The 19,871-nt window shown below is 43.9% G+C and overlaps 1 pseudogene; it reads right to left on the reverse strand.

The window, feature by feature from the left end:
- Positions 1-49: 49 nt before the first annotated feature.
- On the reverse strand, positions 50-5,518 carry LOC140603549 (large ribosomal subunit protein eL15-like; annotated as a pseudogene).
- Between the last annotated feature and the right edge of the window lie 14,353 nt (positions 5,519-19,871).

Below are 19,871 nucleotides of genomic sequence, written 5' to 3' on the forward strand. Positions count from 1 at the left end.
AAAATCTTGAAAAAATTGTTTCATAATTCTGGAAGCTGCAAGTCCAAGATCAAGGTGTTGGTAGAGATGGTTTCCTCAGAGACCTCTTGCCGTGGCTGGTAGAGGACTGCCCTGTGGCCATCTCTATATGATCGTCCCCTTGTACACTAAACCCTTCTTGTATTTCCCCTAAGAACATGAGTCATGTTAGATTAGGGCCCACCCTACAGCCTTGTTTTAATGAGTCACCTTAAGGACCTTAGCTCCAAATATGGCTATAGTCTCAGGTACTGGTGTTTGCGGCTTTGACACATAAATTTGAGAGGCTGGGGACATAATTCAGCTCATAACACCATGAATGTCTATGACAAAGAAATTGTACTGATTACCATAAACAATGCCAGTTGTTAAAATGGATAAATCTGAAGTATTAAGGTTTAACACAAAGCATTTATTTTGCATCCACATCAGAGTTCATTTCAGAGGTTGTGGGATGACCAGACAAAATGTGGTCATCTAGGAACCTAGCCACCATCTCCAGCACATGCTGTGCCCAAGGACACTCCTGGGAGAGAAGGTAGGAGCAAAGTGCGAAGAAGACACATGGCTCTTAGCGGCCTTGACCCAGAAGTGACACGCCACTTCCACTGACATTGCATCAACAAGAGCTGGTCTTTCATGCCCACGCAGGTGAAAGGGGCCTGAGAAATGTGTTTTGTGTCTAACCCAGGAGGGGAGTGAGCTAGGTGAACATCTAGTCAGTTGCTGCCACAGGAAGAAACAAATCTAAAGTCTAGAGATGGGCCAGTTTTTTTGGGGAGCAGTCACCAGGTACTAGAGAGTCAAGCAAATGTGCCTGAGGATAGAAGTACTGAAGGACCCCTCAAGGTTTCCAAGGCCATGATGAACCTTGGTCCAGGTGGAGCTCCCCAGCCTTTTCACATCGTGGCACACAGAGAAAGGGATGAGTCTTACATTCTCTGTTAGACTATGGGTGAGGACATTCAGGCCCAGAGGTTTAGGAGGCTCCGACCACTCCAGGAGGCCGCGTGGCCATCATGAAGCCTGAGGATCATATACCAATCACCTGCCTGCAACATAGTAGCATGCTGTGCCTTACCTAGCGGGAAAGTTGTGGTTTCCAGAATGAAGCAGGCTAAATGTACATCAGAAGGTGTACTCTGTGAAGACCAAAACCTATTGTCACCATCATGGGATAAAACCAGAGACTGAAGCCAGGTGCTGTAAAGCCAAGGGAAGCAGAATCATCCTGAAAGACTCTATGGGGTGATAAAGTACCGAGACCACAGACTGTCGCTTCATCTGGAATCCACATTCAGAGTGGGAGGGTCCCTCCTGGTGAGGAGGGCTAGTGAATTGGACTATCAATTATATTTATAGCAACTTTTCTTTTCCTCTCCTGAAGTCATTAACTGGGGAAACATTACAAAAGAAGAAACCCAGACATGGACATTAATACCTGTCAGAAAACACAATGAAGGACTCTGGAACAAGCTAGAGAGCTCAGAAATAAGCCCATGCATATAGGGTCAATTAATTTATGACAAAGGAACCAATAATATACAATGAGGAAAGGACAGTCTCTTCAATTAATGGTGTTAAGAAACCCCAGATCATATTTAAAAAGTGTAAAACTGGACTGCTAGCTTACACCATACACAAAAATCAACTCAAAATTGATTAAAGAAGTGAGTGTAAAACCTGAATAGATTAAACTCCTAAAAGTAAATATGGAAAAAAAAAAAAAGAAAATATGGGGGCAGGCAGGGGGTGGGGTAAGATCCTTGATATCGGTCTTAGCAATGATTTTTTTTTAATTTGACATTTAAAAAAGGCAATAAAAGCAAAAATAAACAAGTGAGACCATATCAAACTGGACCGCTTCTGCACAGCAAAGGAAACCATCCACAAAATGAAAAGGCAACCGGTCAAATGGGGAAAAAAAAATATCAGTGAATCATTTATCTGAAAATGGATTAATAGCCAAAATACACTGAACGCATACAACTCAATAGCAACAACAAATCCCATAAAACATTGGCAGAGGAACCGAACATCTTTCCAAAGAAGAGATGGCCAACAGGCACGTGAAAAAGTGCTCAACATTATGAACCATTAGGAAAATTCAAATCAAGCCCATTGTGACATGTCACTTCTCACCCCTTCTCACCAGAACCGCTATCAACACAAAGACAAAAGAGGTAACAAGTGTTGGTGAGGAAGTGGGGGAAGGGCCAACCCTTGGGCATTCTTGGTGGGAACGTGAAATGGTGCAGCCACCGTGGAAAACAGCGTAGAGCTTCCTCAGAAATTTTCAGATAGAATTATCATATGATTGGGCAATTCTAGGCCTGGGTATATATATCCAAAGGAAGTGAAACGAGATGTCAGAGAGATGCCCACCCTCCCACGTCCATTGCAGCATTGTGCGCAATCGCAGAGATATGGGAACAACTGTGTCCATCGGTGGCTGAAAGAAGACGTGATGCGCGTATACGATGGAATATTATTCAGCTCTGAGAAAGAGGAAAATTCAGCCCCTTGCCACGACATGGATGGACCTTGACAGCGTTATGCTGAGTGAAATAAGCCAGACAGGGACACCTGGGTGGCTCAGCGGTTGAGTGCCTGCCTTGGGCTCAGGGCCTGATCCTGGGATCCAGGATCAAGTCCCACATCGGGCTCCCTGCATGGAGCCTGCTTCTCCCTCTGCCTGTGTCTCTGCCCCCACCCCCCGTGTGTGTCTCTCATGAATAAATAAATAAAATATTTTTTTAAAAAAAGAAAGAAAAGAAAAAAAAAAAAAAGAAAGAAAAGAAAGAAGCCAGACAGAGAAAGACAAACATGGCATTGCCGCATGCTATCCCTTACATGTGGAATCTAAAAAGAAAAGTCAAACTCACAGAAACAGAGTAAAAAAGTGGTTGTCAGGGCCTGGGGGTCGGGAGAAATGAGGAGAGATTGGGAAAAGGGTACAAACTTTCAGCTATGCAATGAATGAAGTCTGAGGATCTAGTGTAAAACACGGTGACCCTGTATTGCACAGCTGAAATCTGCTAGGAGAGTAGAACGGCAGTGTTCTCACGCACACACAAAGAGAAATCGTGAGGTGATGGATGTGCTGGTTAGCGAGACTGGGGAACGCTTTCATTATCTTTAAATATACTTTAAATATTATGCTTTAAAAATTAAGCTTTAAATATCTCAGAACTTTATTTGTCAATGACACCTCGATAAAGCTGAAGTTTTTTTTAAAAAAGGCGTGTGGTGGCGGGGGACACATACCAAAGAAGAAACCAGTTTCTGAGCATCGAACACAGTTTCAATGCTAATAAAATTTATGCATGTGGTCTTTGGGTTTGGCTTAAATCGTCTCCACCTCTCAACGAACAAATATCTAGCCTTATCTATTAAAAAATTCATCTGATGTCCACAAATTGTGGGAAAATGTAGTCCGATCCATCACGGCAGAGAGGCCAGTTTAAAAGCTCATATGCTATTGAGGGGCATCGCACTGAAGGAAATCAATTTACATCCTTGTGATTATTGTATCATCAAAGAATCTTTGCAACGTTATCAACTCTGCACATCTTAAAATACAAATGCCAGGTGGCACTTAAAACTGATCTACAGTGTACTCAACGATTTAAATGATGTTTTTGCCTCCAAACCAGCTCTTTCACAGAAATCATTCTTGCTTTCCACAAAGTTATGAAAAATATATTGGAGAAAACTTGTATTAAGATTTTTAAAGCACGCAAATAGCTTTCAGGGTAATATCCAAATCGTTTGTCATTTCCTGTCTCCGTGTTCATCAAATATGGGAACATTTAACCACACAGGAAGAAGTTGGTGGATTTGGAAAGTTGCTGAACTCTCTTATTTGAATCAATCCACATTGAACACGAGCAGTTTCTTTATTAGCAAGGGAAGGATAAACTCAGCTTCTGCTGAGTGGACTATGGAAGAGAAGTCCTTCTGAGCCCAGTAATCCTGGAACAAATGAATGACTCCAACAGAAGCCCCAGGAGAGAAGGGGTTCCTGGGATCTGGAAGGCCAGCCCACCCGCAGAGCAAACCCCTGATGTCCACAAAACCCGGCCTCCAAGGATTGCTGACTCCTGAGCTCTGTGCACCCATGGGGGTGCAGGAGATGATTTGGGGGAGGTACAGAGACCAACAATTTAATTTTAACAGCAATGTATTTAAATCAATATCTGCTAGAAAAAAAATACATCCTGCACTATTAAACCCTGATTTCATCAATGCCACTACCTAGAATGAAAGTATTTAAATTATAAGAAAGAATATTTAAGTTAAAAAGATATTAAGTACCATTGATCGTCATTATTCATGGATTCTGAATTTGTGAACTTGCCTCCCTGCTAAAATGTACCTGTAACCCCAAAGTCGATACTCACAGCGCCTTTGGGGTCATTTGCAGACATGCGGAGGGATGAGAAATGGGAGTGCCCAGCACCCCTTCCCAGCTGAGGCTGGACAAGGTGACAGCTCTGTGGTCTTTCTTCAGCTTCCATACTTAAGACAAGTGTCCTTTCTGTGATCTATTTAGGGCCACATTTTTGGCATTTTTGTGCTTTTCATTTATTTGCTACTTTAAACGGTGTGCAGGCATGGTCCTGACGGGCCGGCTAATGGTCCTTCGTGCAAGAAGGTCGCAAGGAGCCTTACAGAGAAAATACCTGCACTAGAGAAGCTTTGTCCAGGTCTGAACGCAGTGTGGTTGGCCAGGAGTTCAATGCTAATAAATCAACAGCATATATTTTTAAAGGTGTCTTTTTTCTTTTTTTACTGTCCTAAATTATTAGGTAAGAATTTTACAAACATGGGCACCTGGGTGGCTTAGCAGTTGAGCATCTATCTTTGGCTCAGGGTCTGATCCCAGCGTCCTGGGATCAAGTCCCGCATCGGGCTCCCCACAGGGAGCCTGCTTCTCCCTCTGCCTGCGTCTCTGCCTCTTTCTTTCTCTATGTCTCTTATGAATAAATAAATAAAAATCTTAAAAAAAAAAAGAACTTCGCAAATATTACATATATCAGCAGGTGGAGCTAGAGGGTGTTGCACCTTCTCCATGCCAGAGTGGCGAGAGCCTCCAACAGTGTTGTAAAACTTGTGACCCCTTCTAAGGCCACGGCTGTGGCCGCCTGCAGCTGTCAGCCCTTGCATCTCCCTGTGCTGGTGGATGGGTCTGGTGATCCACTGGGTATCAGGATTTCTTCTGATGGCTTTATGGAATGGATCACTGAGGGTAGCCTCAAAGAATCTGTACGGGGCTGGGCGTTGGTGGCCACCATGACCTACGCAAGTCTGATATGTGACATACCCTTGCTTGGCTTTGTACCTCAGTCCACATGCCTTACTCCGCCTAGTGGGGTGGGGGGCCCTGTGGAGCAGAGAGCTGGTGGTACTGGCAGCCCCGCATCCTAAGAAGAAAGTGCATTATTGCACTGGACCCCTTCTTCCTCCATAGCTCCTCAACGCACTTGTAAGTGCCCATCGTGGCCGACCTCTGAGCTGCTGGCTGCTGCTGGCCAGAAAGGGTTAGAGGCACACGTAAAATGACGCCAGCTATTGATGGGTGGATGAGAACGTTGTGGAGGCTCACCCTGGATTTCCCCAGGGAGCGCTGTCTCAGTATTTGCTAATTCAGTGCCCCGGACTGTGAGTAGCAGAAGAGGTGGTCGTGGTAGACTCAGGTGCAGCACCCAGGTCTCCCTAGAAGGACTGCTCGCCGCCCAGCAGCAGGGAGGGTGGTCAGCAGAGAGCCTTCGGCTGGCAGCTCCTTCAGGATCTGCTGGGAGCTGCCCTCTGCCCAAGGTCATGCCCTTTCCCCATTAGCCCAAGGTTGGTGGGGGGTAGAGAAGCTCCCACCTTCTTGGCTCCAGACCCTCAAGGGGTCTTGTCAAGCCTGCCTTGCACTTGGCCTCTCCCTTCGCAGGATCCTGCTCTGCCCTTTTGCCTTCACAGGTGCTGATTCCTAACAGGTCCCAACCCAACCTCCTGCAGTTCCTGAGGAGCCGAAGCCGCTGGGCCAGTTTGCAAAGAGGGCAAAGCAGAGACATGCTCTGCTGAGGTCCTGCCTTCTTCCCCTCCGGCCCTCTGCAGATACCGGCCTACAAGCTCTGCCCTTCCCAGTTCTAGGCTCTTGGTCCGTCCCAGCTGGAGGTCAGTGCTTGTGGCTGTGAAGTCTGGGTCCTGCTCAGAGATGCATTGGAGATCACGGGTGGGAAGGATGGGGGCTCTACCCCTAAACAATGGGTCCTGGTGGAGGTGCATTGTTTGGGAGAAGGGGAGCCCCTTCCTAACTGGCCCCCAAGAGTTGTATGGCTAGTGATGGTCAAGGTTGTCTGCCCCCCCTTATCTACCTGGCCTAGATCCTCCTTGGCCCCATGCCTGCTCCCTGAAGGGGGCCTTCACCTCTTGCCTGGGCATCTGCCATTCTTTGGACTTCTTACTTGGGCCCAACCTTTAATCCAGCCCCCTGACAAGAGAAAGAGATCTGGGGAGCCAAAGACAGAAGCATTTCGATTTCTTTTTTTTTTTTTAAAGACTTTATTTATTTATTCATGGAGACACAGAGAGAGAGAGAGAGAGAGAGAGAGGCAGAGACACAGGCAGAGGGCGAAGCAGGCTCCATGCAGGGAGCCTGACGTGGGCCTCGATCCACAGTCCCCAGGATCACACCCCAGGATGCAGGCAGCTCTAAACCGCTGCGCCACAGGGGCTGCCCAGCATTTCGATTTCTAAGCCTCCTGAAAGCTCCTCCCTTTCAGAGGCAGTGCTCCCCAAAAAAGGCACCTAGGAAAGCTGGTTCGTAGTATTATTCCCTTGCAGCCTCTCCAAGTCACAAGCATGTTAAAATAAAGACAGTGCAATATCTCACTGGGATGTACTTCCCAATATCTGGGAGACATTTATGAAAACAGTAGCAACGTTTACTGCGACTCTGCCGAGTGCTTTATGTATTTTATCTCATTTAATCCTTCTAACAGCCCTGCGAGGTTAGCATTAATATTCCCATTTAACAAGACTTGGAGAGGTTCATTCGCCTTGCACCTGGGAATTGGCAGCGCAGGGTTTCATCCTTTTGCCTGAATACAGAGCTAGAGAAGCTCTCTCAGGTGTAACATCAGAGAAGACTCTCCAGCTTGGTCTGAGGCAAAGGCTCCTGCTGACAGAAACAGCAGAAAGACAGCAAAAGCCAGGCAGACAGACAGCCCTTCCCTTTGCAGTGAGGGGAGAATGATGCTCTCTTCTTACCTTGAAAGAGTTCAACTCAAGCCTAAAATTGAACCAGGATGAAGATCTGAGCATTTGAGCTTGGCTGGCTTCATTTTAACAGGGTGCCTACTCATTCATCATCCAAAGACCATTTCCTCTGCACCTGCATCGAGAATGCATCCAGGGTCCAGTATTTCAGGGAAGAATTACTCAGACCCTCCATTTTGCTTCTTAACCCTCCCCCCCACCCCCCACCACTTCTAAACTGGATCACAGCGTGTGGATAGCAAGGCCTCTCGAAACCAGGAGAAACGAGGCTGGTAACTCCTGACCATTTGGCCTCCTGAAATGTCAGGGTAGGAGGTGAAACAAATAGTTGAAAATAAGGTTGAAGACTGAACTGTGGATTTCAGCCATAATTCCTGTGTCATTTCTTCCAGGGAAACATGACAATCGGCAGCTTCAACGGATTTCTGGTTGGATGTTTTGGCACTCCTTGGAGAGTCTTCAGAAATAAGTGAAACTCATCCCCAGATTCTTAGGGTTGAACCTTGCTATGGAGATGTAGTGATGGGCAAGATGACTCTTATTTTATTTATTTACTTATTTATTTTTTTAAAGATTTTATTTATTTATTCATGAGACACACACACACACATACACACACACACACACACACACACAGAGAGAGAGAGGCAGAGACACAGGCAGAGGGAGAAGCAGGCTCCATGCAGGGAGCCCGATGCAGGACTCGATCCCGGGACTCTAGGATCATGCCCTGGGCTGAAGGCAGGCACTAAAACTGCTGAGCCACCCAGGGATCCCCAATGACTCTTCTTTTATATTTCTCCCAGATTCAGCAAGAAGACCAGTTTCTGATGGTGAATATTCTGAATGATTAGGCCACCAATTAGAGACCTAAAAGGGATGTTAGTGGCATTCCAAGCTTCAACGGGACACCCCAACCTATTTGCCCATCTGGTGTGCTGGACATTCTGGGGTCGCTCTCCTCAAAGACCCTGGAATTCCTGGGGCCCTACGTGTCCAGTGACCACGCACTGCTACTCAGCTCAGTGATGAGCCATCCTGCATTTCATGGCCCATCTCACTCAAGTCCAGCCCTTAGGGAAGTGCCTTACTGTCAAAACAGCTTTGCAATGTACTTTTTTTCCTGTTTAGGAGACTGGAGGGGCAGCACAATCAGGACTCATCCACAAGGATTCTGGTAGTGGAGCCTGGAGGTTAAGATCAATGGCTTTGGATTGAAACCCCACTCTCTGACCTTGGACAAGTTACTTGGCGTCTCTAAAGCCCCCATCCCTCATCTGTAAAGTGGATAATTGTCTATGCCCCATTCCACTGTTGTGAGGATGAAGTGAGATCATGATTGTAAAGCACTTCAACATAGAAACACACTGAGTATTAGAAGAGAAATTCAAATTATTCTCAAAAACTCTCATCCAGAATCTTAAAAGGATTAAGTGAGAAAAACCAGACATGAAAGGCCATGTGTTGCACGATGCCATTGGCGTGCAACATCAAGAATAGGTAAATCTAGAGATGGAAAGTAAAGTAGTGATTGCCTACAGCTGAAGGGCTGGAGGAATGAGGATGGACTGTTGGTGGGTATGGGGTTTCTTTGGGTAATCAGAATGTTCTGGAAATAGACAATACTGATGGTTGTGGAAATTTGTGAATATACTAACATCCACTGAATTGTACACTTTAAAGGGATGAATTTTAAGTATATAAATTGCATCTCAAAAGTAGTTAAACTTAAAAAAATATCCATTATGAGCTAAAACCATGGATTTTGAACTCTCCCTACCCCTTTGGCATGGGAAGTAAAATGAATGGTCATCTCACTGGAAGAAGACTGTGTCTCTTTCTAGGTAAATCATTTGTTCTATGACTGCATAATGAATGTTAACCCACTGCAATTTGGGCATTTGCAAGGATCGGTAGCACAGAGTTCTCTTAGCGAGAGAGATTGCGGAGCAGCCCGGATTTATGGGCAGAGAGAGGCAACCTACCACCTTACATTAGAAGATTCTTCGCAGCTCAGTCCATCTGGGAGATATTCCAGGTTGCAAATTAGATTTTTTCCGTCTATCTGGGATGGAAAAACAAAGGCAGGAAACAGAAATGAAAATCTATTGGATTAGCTATAAATATTTTGATGTATTATGGTCATTGGTTCTAACTGTAAATTTGTGTGTGTCCCTGCATGTGTGTGCATGTGTGCACACACATGTGCGTGCGTGCACGTGTGTGCATGTGTGTGTGTGTGTGCGTGTGCATGTTGGTGAGGGAGGGAGTCGGACTTTGCCAAACGGAAAAGGGGAGGAGTTTTGGATGAGTTAGTGCCTATTGCAAAACTGGAGTGGATTAATTCTGGAATTTCATTGAGTACATTCAATACTTCCAAAATATAATTTTAAAAATACACAGTATTTTCAGATTCATGTCTCAGACAGGGTTGTCAGCACTGCTTAGGGACAATTTCTTTTGGCATAAGTAAGGTTACAAGATTTTGATAAAAATTATTTCTTTACTGTTTGGAACGTCCAAATAGATTTGTGGTCTTTCATTTTGCTTTAAAACATGATTAAATATGCTTTAAAAAAATCAAAGACTTCTGTCTGGATTTTGAATTTCATCCAGATTTATAGCTGGTTAATATTATGGATGTCATGTCGCTTTTTATTTTTTATTTTTTGGCTCAATAATGTCAACTGAGATTCTTTCAAAAAGAAAAAGGTTTATAAAAGAGGAGGAACTATTTTTTAAACCACATTAAGGCATTAAGAAATTTACCAAAATCTATCACGGACATTGGATTTTTTCAGATTTTTTCCTGAAACTTCTAGGTGGAGTTTAGAGCCAGTGAGAGAAGTGGAGAGAGATCTCAGGGCAGGAAGGGAATCAAAGTGAAGATAAACTTAAATAGGTTCTTCTTGGACTAGCATAGATGCCCTGGGCTCTTGTATTCCCTTTGGGTTTTTTTGTTTTTTGTTTTACTGAGAATGTACTGTGTATTGAGATTTTTGTTGAAACTGAAGTTCCCACACTCTGCTATGTACTAACAACCTTGAAGAGACTAAGCAGGGTATCTTCGTCAGTTCAGGCTGCTGTAACAAAATACCATATGCTTAAACAACACTGTAGTTGTTTAAACAACAGAAGTTGTCCACGATTCCGGAGACTGGGAAGTCCAAGTTCAAGATACCAGCCAACTAGGTTCCTGGTGAGAGTCCTTTTTCCTGGTTTGCGGTTGGCCATGTTCTCATTGTATCACCACACAATGGAGAGGGAGAGAGGGAGGGAGCAAGAGCTTAAGTCTCCTCCTCTTCTTATAGGGGCATTAATACTATCTTGGGGGCCCCACCCTCATAACTTCATCAGAACCTAATTACGTCCCCAAAGTCCCACCTCCAAATACCATCACATTGGCAATTAAGGCTTTGACATATGAATGTGGGGGCGGGGGGGACACAATAACCCCAGGGAAGGAAAATGTTCCCATGGAATGATCTGACTATTTAACAGGCAGTAAATAATGACAGCTACCACGTATTGACCGGGGGCTCTACTGAGGATTTCACTTATTCTTCACAAAATCCAGTGGGGTCTTTGTGATCATGTCCATTTTATAAATGAGGGAACTGAAGATCCAAGAGGTTAAATAAAGGGGCCCATGGTCAAGCATCATGGGAGTGGTCTGTCCAAAATTTGAATCAAATCTCTTTGGTTCAGGTTTTGGACTGCCAAAAAACCTGACATATGAGCTTGCAATCTTTTAAAACACACACACACACACACACACACACAACCCCACTCACTCTCTTTTCATTGCTTCAGGAAGAAGTTCAAATTTCTTAATATTCCTTACAATGACTTTACTGTTTTGGCTTTATCATTCCAGTTCATTTAGTATACAATACTCCCTAGATCAGGATTATATTTGGTTGCAAGTGACAGAAAACTAAAAATAACAGTGGTATAAACTATAAAAAGCTGATTTTTTCCCCTTTCCATATGGCAGGTGTGTTTTTCCAATTATTCAAAACCCAAGTTCTTTCTGTATTACTTTTCTTTCTACTTTGTTGATCACGTAGCTTCCATATCATTGGCCAAGATGGTTACTTGAGATCCAGCTCTCAGATCCACATATTAGCCCCCGAGAAAGAAGAAGGACCAAAGACAGTTGTGCTCGTCTCTTGATAGTCCCTTCCAAGAAGTTCCACTTAGGAACTTCCAGTTAGGTCTCACATAACCTTGTCACATGGGCACATTTGCTGCAAGAGATTGCGAAACACAGTCGTTGTTTTTGGGGTGGTCATATGTCCCGCAAAACAAAAATAAAAACAAAACAAAACCCTCATATTTTTCACTCTCAACTATTTGCAGTAGCTTTACAGAAACTGTTCTGTCTGCCTTTGGTGTGCACCTCACCCTTGTACCTCCATAAATGCACCTATAATACACTATCTATATGGATTTTCTTGTGTACTTCTCCATTAGTCAGAGAGCTCCTTGTGGGCATGAGTGACTGACGGGCACTCAAGTTCCAGGTTTTGGTGTTTTTTTTTTTTCTTCCAATAGACCATTCCATTTAGCTTAACTGTAGAAACATAACCATAAATGTCTGAGAACGTGGACATAGGCATAATTCTGCCCAGGGAACATGCATTGCAACCCAATGACTGGTACAGAGGCCTCCTTAAAGGGGTGATATTTGAACTAAGAGCAGAATTGGGAGAAGGAGCTAATCATGCAACAATCAGAGGAAAGAGCGTCCTAGGCAGAGAGTTCAGCTAAGACAAAGGCCTTGAGTTAAGGCAAGCAGGGATTTGGCATTTTCAAGAACAAGAGGGAACAGTGTGGCTGGAGGGCAACATGTAAAGGGAGAGTGGGAAGAGTTGTCAGGGCAGCGCTGACAGGGACAGACTTCATGCCAGGTGAAGGTGGCACAACATGGAGGTCACAAGTATGGGCTCCAGAACAAGCCATTTGGAGAGCCCATGGTTCTACCACTGACCAGCTGGGAGACCTTGATAGGCTGCTTAGTCTCTCTGTGCCTTAGCTTTCCCGTCTTTAAAATGGTTATAGGACAGACTCTTTTTAGAGTGGTTGTTAGAGTGGTTTTAACAACAGGAATTTATTTCTTACAGTTCCGAAACACTGTGAGCACCCGATAGGTCCTTGGCACCTGCTCTTATGAAGGTGTGTCCAGCTTTTTGCCACTCCTGTCATCCAATATCTATACCCAAACCTAGGCTCCTGCCACCCTCCTACTCTCTAACTCAGTTAGTTGTTTGCTCAGTCGGAATTAGGTTTGCTATAATATCAATCAGATTAAACATAGAAAACTTCCTTCCCTTTCAAGTAGAAATCCTGGGGCAGACAAGTCCAAGCTGAGATGGTGGCTCTGTGGATGATAGAGACCCTACTCCTTCCATCTTTCTTCTTCATCATTGTTGACTCTGGCTTCAGATAGTTGCTGGGGTTTAAGCTGTCATTGTGTCCCATCCCAGAAAGAGAAAAGGTGGAATGAAGAGGCTTTGGCTAGTTCAGTGGGTTAAGTGTCTGACTTTGGCTCGGGTCATGATCTCAGGGTCCTGGGATGGAGCCCTGCACTCAGCCATCACCCCGCCCCATGCAGCCCTGTGCTGAGCAGGGAGCCTGCTTCTCTCTTTCTCTCTGCCCCTTCCCCTGCTTGTACTCTCTCTCTCTCAAATAAAAAATAAAAAATAAATAAATCTTTTTTTTAACTGTATGGAAGGAAGAAACTCCTTTTAAAAAGCTACTCCTGAAGCCCTATCCAACAGCCTGCTGTCATTTCATTGTTCAGAATTATTCACATGGGCACACCTAGCTGGAAGAGAGGCTGGTGTATGTTTTTTCCAGCTTTGCACATTGTATGGAATTCAATTACTATGAAAGAATCCTATTGGCGTAGACCTCTCTTCTTTCTCACTGCCTAGATTCTAAGCCAGACTCCTATTCGTTGTCTCCTAGGCCACTCCTCATGGGCTCTCTGCCTAAAAATGCCCATCTTCACCCCACTTTACACATGTGCAGTCTTCAGTGGCTTTCATTTGCATCGAGCAGAGCCCACAAACTAGTATCTCAGAAACTGAATCCAGCCTACAGTCATATTCTGATTGACCTTCATGGTACTTTCAAAACTAAATGAATTACTTACCACTGAATTGAACTACTTACCAGAGTTTAACAAACCAAAATTCTGTCTAAAATCCTGCATTTCCTTCTTTTGATAGCAGAGGTTCTGGGCCCACATCCCTGAATAGCAATAATTAGCTGTGGTTGAGTAATCACTCACTGCTTTGGATAGCATTTGGGATTTCCAGTTTGCCCCAATCCCAGCTCTTCCTCTTGCCTCTTCCCAGACCATACCCAGACCACTTCCCTAATTTACACTTTCTGACTATCCCCTGGAAGAATTTGAGTTTAAAGATCCTGAGGATTGAGTTTAAAACTCTTTGTCTTTTCTTCAAGACCCTTCCATGATCTGGCCCTAGCTTGCTCTTCCAGCTATTCTCTTCATGTACTGTCTGCTCCAAACACTCCCCACCCTGCACCTCTTGACTGTAAGCTCTATGAAGGCAGAGGCCATGTCTGTTTTGCTTCTATTCAGTCTATTTCCAGCACCCACAACAGTGCCTAGTTCATAAGGAATGCTCAATAATTAATTGTTCGATGAATCCATACTTGCTTTTTGTCACCTCCCTGTTTATGCTCATGGTCCCATTCCCTCAAATGACCTTTTCTTGTATCCGCATGATAGGAGCTCAAACATTCTTCAGAGTCCAACACCCCTCCTTTATGAAGACTTCCTTGACACACTTGCTGGCAAAAACTACAAATCCTAATGCTTTTAGGAATCATGGAGTTCCCAGGACATATCCCAAAGTGCCCAAGGCTTCTACACTCTGGAAGGAAACCAGGTTGGAGAAGACTCAACATTATATGCCAAGTTACTCTGGTGGCTAGATTTGGAACCGAGTGAGAAAAAAGATAGGAGGCTACTGCAGTAGTCTAAGCAAGACATGATGGTAGCTTGGGCTTGGGGACTGGCAGAAAGGCAGGAAGAACTAAATGGATAGGAGAGATTATCAGCACATTAGAATGTCAGCACTTGACAATATAATGAAAGATAATAAAGACAAAGGAAGGAGAGGGTTTCAAAGATGACTATTTGATTGCTGGCTCATGACAGAAACACATAGTACTATTATTCCCTGAAAAATAAAATACAGAGAACCAGACCTTGGGGTCTAGTTTTGGCCTTGTTGATTTTGAAGATCTTGGAGATATTCAACTTAAGATGTCAAATAAGAGGTTAGATATATGGGTTTGGAGGTCAGAAAAGCATTCTGAGCTGAGGATATGAATTTCAAAGTTATCAGAATTATCTATCAACTGTTAAAACTCTGGATATGGTTTTCGTTGCTAAATGCCAAGGGAGGTAGTATAGAAGAAGAGAATAGGGTTCATGGCCAAGTCTTAGGAAGTCGACGCTTAATATCCAGGCCAAAGAAATTGAGCCTACAAAGGAGATAAAGGGGGTTGTCCAAAGATCTAGGAACAAATCAGATAGGGATTGCATTGGAAAGCCAAGGAAGAGGGTATCTCCGATGGAAGAAGTGATATATTGGTGAAAGGTGAAGAAAGGTGAGAACCGAAAAACACTCATTAATGTAGCATTGTGAATGTCATGGGTGACCTCATGGGAGCCATTTGGAAGGGTGAGTGCTGGGCCTGATGGGAGGAAGCCTACTGAAGAGCATTGGTTGGGAGGTGAAGCAAGGGAGATTTATGGGCAAAGAGAGGCAACCTATCACCTTAGATTGGGAGATTCTCTGCAGCTCAGTCCATCCGGGAGATATTACAGGTTGTGGCACCTTGGGCCAACGTTGGATTACGAGATGTGGTCATCAAGGACATCCCTGGGATGTGACTAAAAATGTCCAATGGATTGAGCAACATGGAGGTCATAGGTGTCCTTAGAGGTGGGACAGTATGAGGGTTGGGAGACAGGGTTGAGGCTTGGAAGAGAAGGAAATGGAGAATGGAGACCATGAAAATTATGTGAAAACTAGCTTCTCCCTCCTTAGTCTCTCTGCTTCTACCTGCCTATGTGCTTAACAAGAACCTCATTTACCCCTCTGCTCTCTCCCAGCAGATGGAACCACAGATGGTAGCAAGGAAGAGGAGATATAATGTATGGATAAATGCCTCAGCCCTTTCCTGAATCCCAAAGACAGCTGGTGCCTTGGATTTTTTTGATAGAGGCCATACATCCTGTATTGGGTTTCCTCATTTGTATGTGTGTTTACATGATTTTAATCTCAATCCCAAAGTCTACTGCTGATTTAGAGTTCAAAAGCATCTCCTCTATAGTTAGGTACATCCCTGTGTGGTTTCTGAGAAGAACGAGGAGCTTCCCAAGGGAAGATGCTGTCATTCATAGAAAACAAATTCACTGTGCAATCCAGGAAGGATAAAGAGCATGGCATATGGCAGGGCTTCCAGATTCTGTCCCTCAGAAGTGAGATAGGGACAACTCTTGAAACTTCACACTTACTCGCAAAATCAGAGGACAGGGGACTCAGATTATACAGATGGTGGTGAAATGGAAAAAAAGTAAATGTTGACAACTAGACTTCTTTCCCATCAAAGACATTTAATATAATCTCTAATGATTAAGTACCTAACCCTCCTTTCAAAACTCCATTGAATTTTAGGCAACTAGATCTTTATAGCAAAAAATGAAAAAGATTGAAATATGTCATTGATCACCTGGGTTTTAGAGAGGCCTTGCAATTTAATTTCGTCATTTCTCTGGACCTGTAACTGTCCAATAGCAAATAAGGTGAGCCACAAATCTAAATTTAAATTTTATAGTAGCCATATCATGAAATTAAAAAGAAACAGGTGAGATGTCTTGAGAACATATTTTATTCATCCCAATGTATACAAAATATTATCATTTAAATATGTATTTAATATGCACATGTATTAATGAAATATTTTATGTTCCTTAGTTCATACTAAGTCTTTGAAATCTGCTACGCATTTAACACTACACACCCTGATTCTGACTAGCTACATTCCAAACTCTCAATAGCCATGTGTGACTGGCGGCTACCTAATTGGACAACCCTACTCTAAATAAATCATCCAAGAATCATGTACAAAAGAATCCATCTCATTAAAAAATATGCGACTCCTATTGACTTGAGTACCTGTTACGTGACAGACACGGGGCTGACAATTTTACATATGTCATGTTATTTACTCCTTACCGTGATTCTACACATAGATATCATTATCCTTCTTCTATGGAGGGGAAACTGAGGCTCAGAATAGTCAAATAAACTGTGCTTCACTAAGTGTCAGGATCAGGTTTTAAACTGAAGTCTGTGCTTTTCTTAAGACTCAACATTGGGGGACACCTGGGTAGCTCAGTGGTTGAGCATCTGCCTTTGGCTCAGAGATTGAGTCTGGTATCGGGTTCCCCACAGGGAGCCTGCTTCTCCCTCTGCCTGTGTCTCTGCCTCTCTTTCTGTGTCTCTCATGAATAAATAAATAAAATCTTAAAAAAAAAAAAAAGTCTCAACCTTTGGCCATATAGTTGGTTAAAATCTCCGAAACTTTGACATAGATCATGATGTTCATTCAAGACACATGTTCACAGTAAGAAGCACAGCTATAAGGCCACCAAATAGTAAACACTCAGGAAAGCAACAAGGAAGGAAAGGGACGCCCCGTCAAATCCCAATTCTTATTAAGTAGTAGACATTAACTCATCTGAGAGCAAATTTTATTGAGCACTTTCTTTGGTTTGGATTTTAAAGATTTTAAGTCATCTCTACACCCAACTCAGGGCTTAAATTTATAACCCTGAGTTCAGAAGTCACATGCCCCACCAACTGAGCCAGTGAGGCGCTCTGTGCACTTCCTTGTATACCAGGCATTATGGAGAAAAGAAAGAAATACACAAAATTTCCTGGCTCTGACCCACCTCTGCACCACCCTCTGCCCTCCATCCTTTCTCTCACAGGAAATTTCCTATTTCCCGACTTGCCTTTCCTGACTCACATTTGTGCACCTCCTGTTCCCTCTGGTGGAAGAGAAGCCCTTCTCCAGTCATCCCTCAAGCTCTGGCTCAAATGTCACTTCCTACAGGAAGTCTGCCTTGACACTCCAGGCACTTTTGCCCTTCTTGGGTTCACAGCATCTTTCTATCAGAGCACTTACTACACATGTGTTTCTGAGTCTTTTCCCAGAGAGTGAGCTCCTGGAAGCCAGGAGAATGCTTGATTCAACAATTTGAGTGTCTAACCCAACTATCTGCTAGGGTCTCCTAGTCCCTAAACTCTAGGTCAGATTGACTCAAGTCCCAATTCTATAGATTAGGGAAACCTAAAGCCCATCCTCAGGATTCTCCAAATTTGGGGAAACGTTTTTACAGTCTTATGGTTAATTCTCTTTTTATGTCCTGATTTTGTCAGAATTGTTCTGCTCTATCTCATAGCTATGTCTTCAATCCCGCTCTGGCATCAGACCCCATACAACACACAGCTTCTCTCTTAGTCTCTCCCCACCCCAAAAGCAACCACATAACCACGTAAACAAGGCATTTGACTAAAGACCAAGTGACCACAGGGAGGGGCGATGTGGCATATGACAGAGCAAAGGCCTCAAAATCATATATTAGAGCTTTCTGCAGCCCTTCTGGGCAACCCTGCCCCCCCCCACAAGCATATTACAATCCCACTTCTCAAAAACTTCCCAGCTCCTCTCTCCAATCTTTTTTCTGCCACCCACTCTGCTTCTCCTTCCTTTTTTTTTTTTTTTTTTTTCTTTTTTAGGAGCCAAAATCCCTCTCATTTTCTCACATAGAATGGTGCATCTTTTCCTTTCTGCTTGGGCTCCTCCAAATACCTAAGTATTGGTTATTCTCCAACCCAAACCCTTAACAAGGTATTTTCCTCAGCAAAAGCAGTTCCCCCTCTTAAGAAAAATCTCAGACAACAGTTAAGGGAATAATAACTTCTGTCTGGAGAAAGTGCTGGCAAACTTTTTCTGTAGAGGTCTACGGGGCACATAATTTTGGCTCTGTAGGCCATGGGATCTCTGCCACAACTACTCACTTTTGCCACTGTAGCACAAAAGCAGCCAATATATAAATGAATGAGCTGGGCTGTGTTCCAATAGAACTTCATTTGTAAGAACTGGGGAGGGGGCAGGATAGGCCCCCAGGACCCATTTTGCCAATGGGCAGGATTTGACTCCCAGACAATAGCTCCTGACCCTTTACCTGGAGAAGAGGGGTTCCTGCCTCTATGGAATTTCCAATCAAGTCTGGGAAACAGGGCAGGGCAGAAACATGAAAAGATAGATCCCTCATATTTTTAAGAGATATAAATGATAAACTCCAGATGAATGAATGGTCTAGGGCCAAGTTGACACTGTAACAAAATTTCTTAATGCAATTTTGCATGAAGCACAGGTAGCTTTTGGATAGTGTTGGAGAGGAAGAGCTCCTTTCAGAGAGGCGCCTTTGCTAGGAGAACAGGGTCACCTAACGCAGGTGTCAATAAGCTACAGCCCCCCAGGCCAACTGCAGCCCACCAACTGTTTTTGTAAATAAAGTTTAAGGGCTAGCCACGCCCATTCATTTGCATATTGTCTCTTGCTGCTTTCCCTTTGCCTTCAAAGTTGTTTTGACACATATAGCCCACAAAGCCCAAGGTATTCACTATCTGGCCCTCTACAGAAAAAGTTGGCTGACCCTTGAGCTAAGACATTTGCAATATGGGGTTGTAAAGAGCACAGATTGTGGAGCCAAAGAGCCTTAGATCCAAGCAACAGGCCTGTTACCTTCCAAGTGTGGCCCTAGACGAGTTACTTCGGCTCTGAGGCTAGTTTTCTCACCTATGAAATGAGCTGGTGGGTCTATTTCAGCAAGGTGTTGGGTCTATTGAGCGAGACAAGGTGAAAAACAATACAGTGCTCAACACACACACACACAAATACGATTTCCCTTTCTCCCTCCGCATAGCAACTGATTATAAAATAATACTGCAGTCTGCGGGTTTTAAGTGATTCCTGAACAAACATGATTGCAGTTCAGGTGTTATTAAGGCAGGTGGAGTCTCACGCGCAAAGGATTTAGAGATTCTTCTAAAGGGAGCTTCAAGTGCGTTGCTAAATGTATGTGTTGTTCTTTCCTTTACAAGTGGCATAAAACCAAGGCAAAGTGGCTTTTTAAAAAAGAACATTTGTTGGTTTGCGTAACTAAAAATCTCTGGGTTGGATCTTTGTGCATGGTGGGTCCAGATAGTCACACAGGCCATTGGGAATCTGTGGTCTGTCTATGGTCCTGCGGGCGAGGCCTTCTCCTGAGCCATTTCACTCTCAGGCAGCCCCTCCCCACGCGCGGTGGGAAAAGCCCAAGAGCTGCTTAGATCTACGGATTAGCACAGGGGTCCCCCACCCTCGCCCCAGGGCCAAATCCCACCGATGCCTGTTTTTGTACAGCCTGTGAGCTAAGGCAAGCTTTTACTTTTTTAAAGGGCTGTAAAAAAATGCAAAGA

This window comes from Canis lupus, chromosome 14 (genome assembly GCF_048164855.1).
Source record: "Canis lupus baileyi chromosome 14, mCanLup2.hap1, whole genome shotgun sequence".
In the NCBI taxonomy this organism is placed as follows: domain Eukaryota; kingdom Metazoa; phylum Chordata; class Mammalia; order Carnivora; family Canidae; genus Canis; species Canis lupus.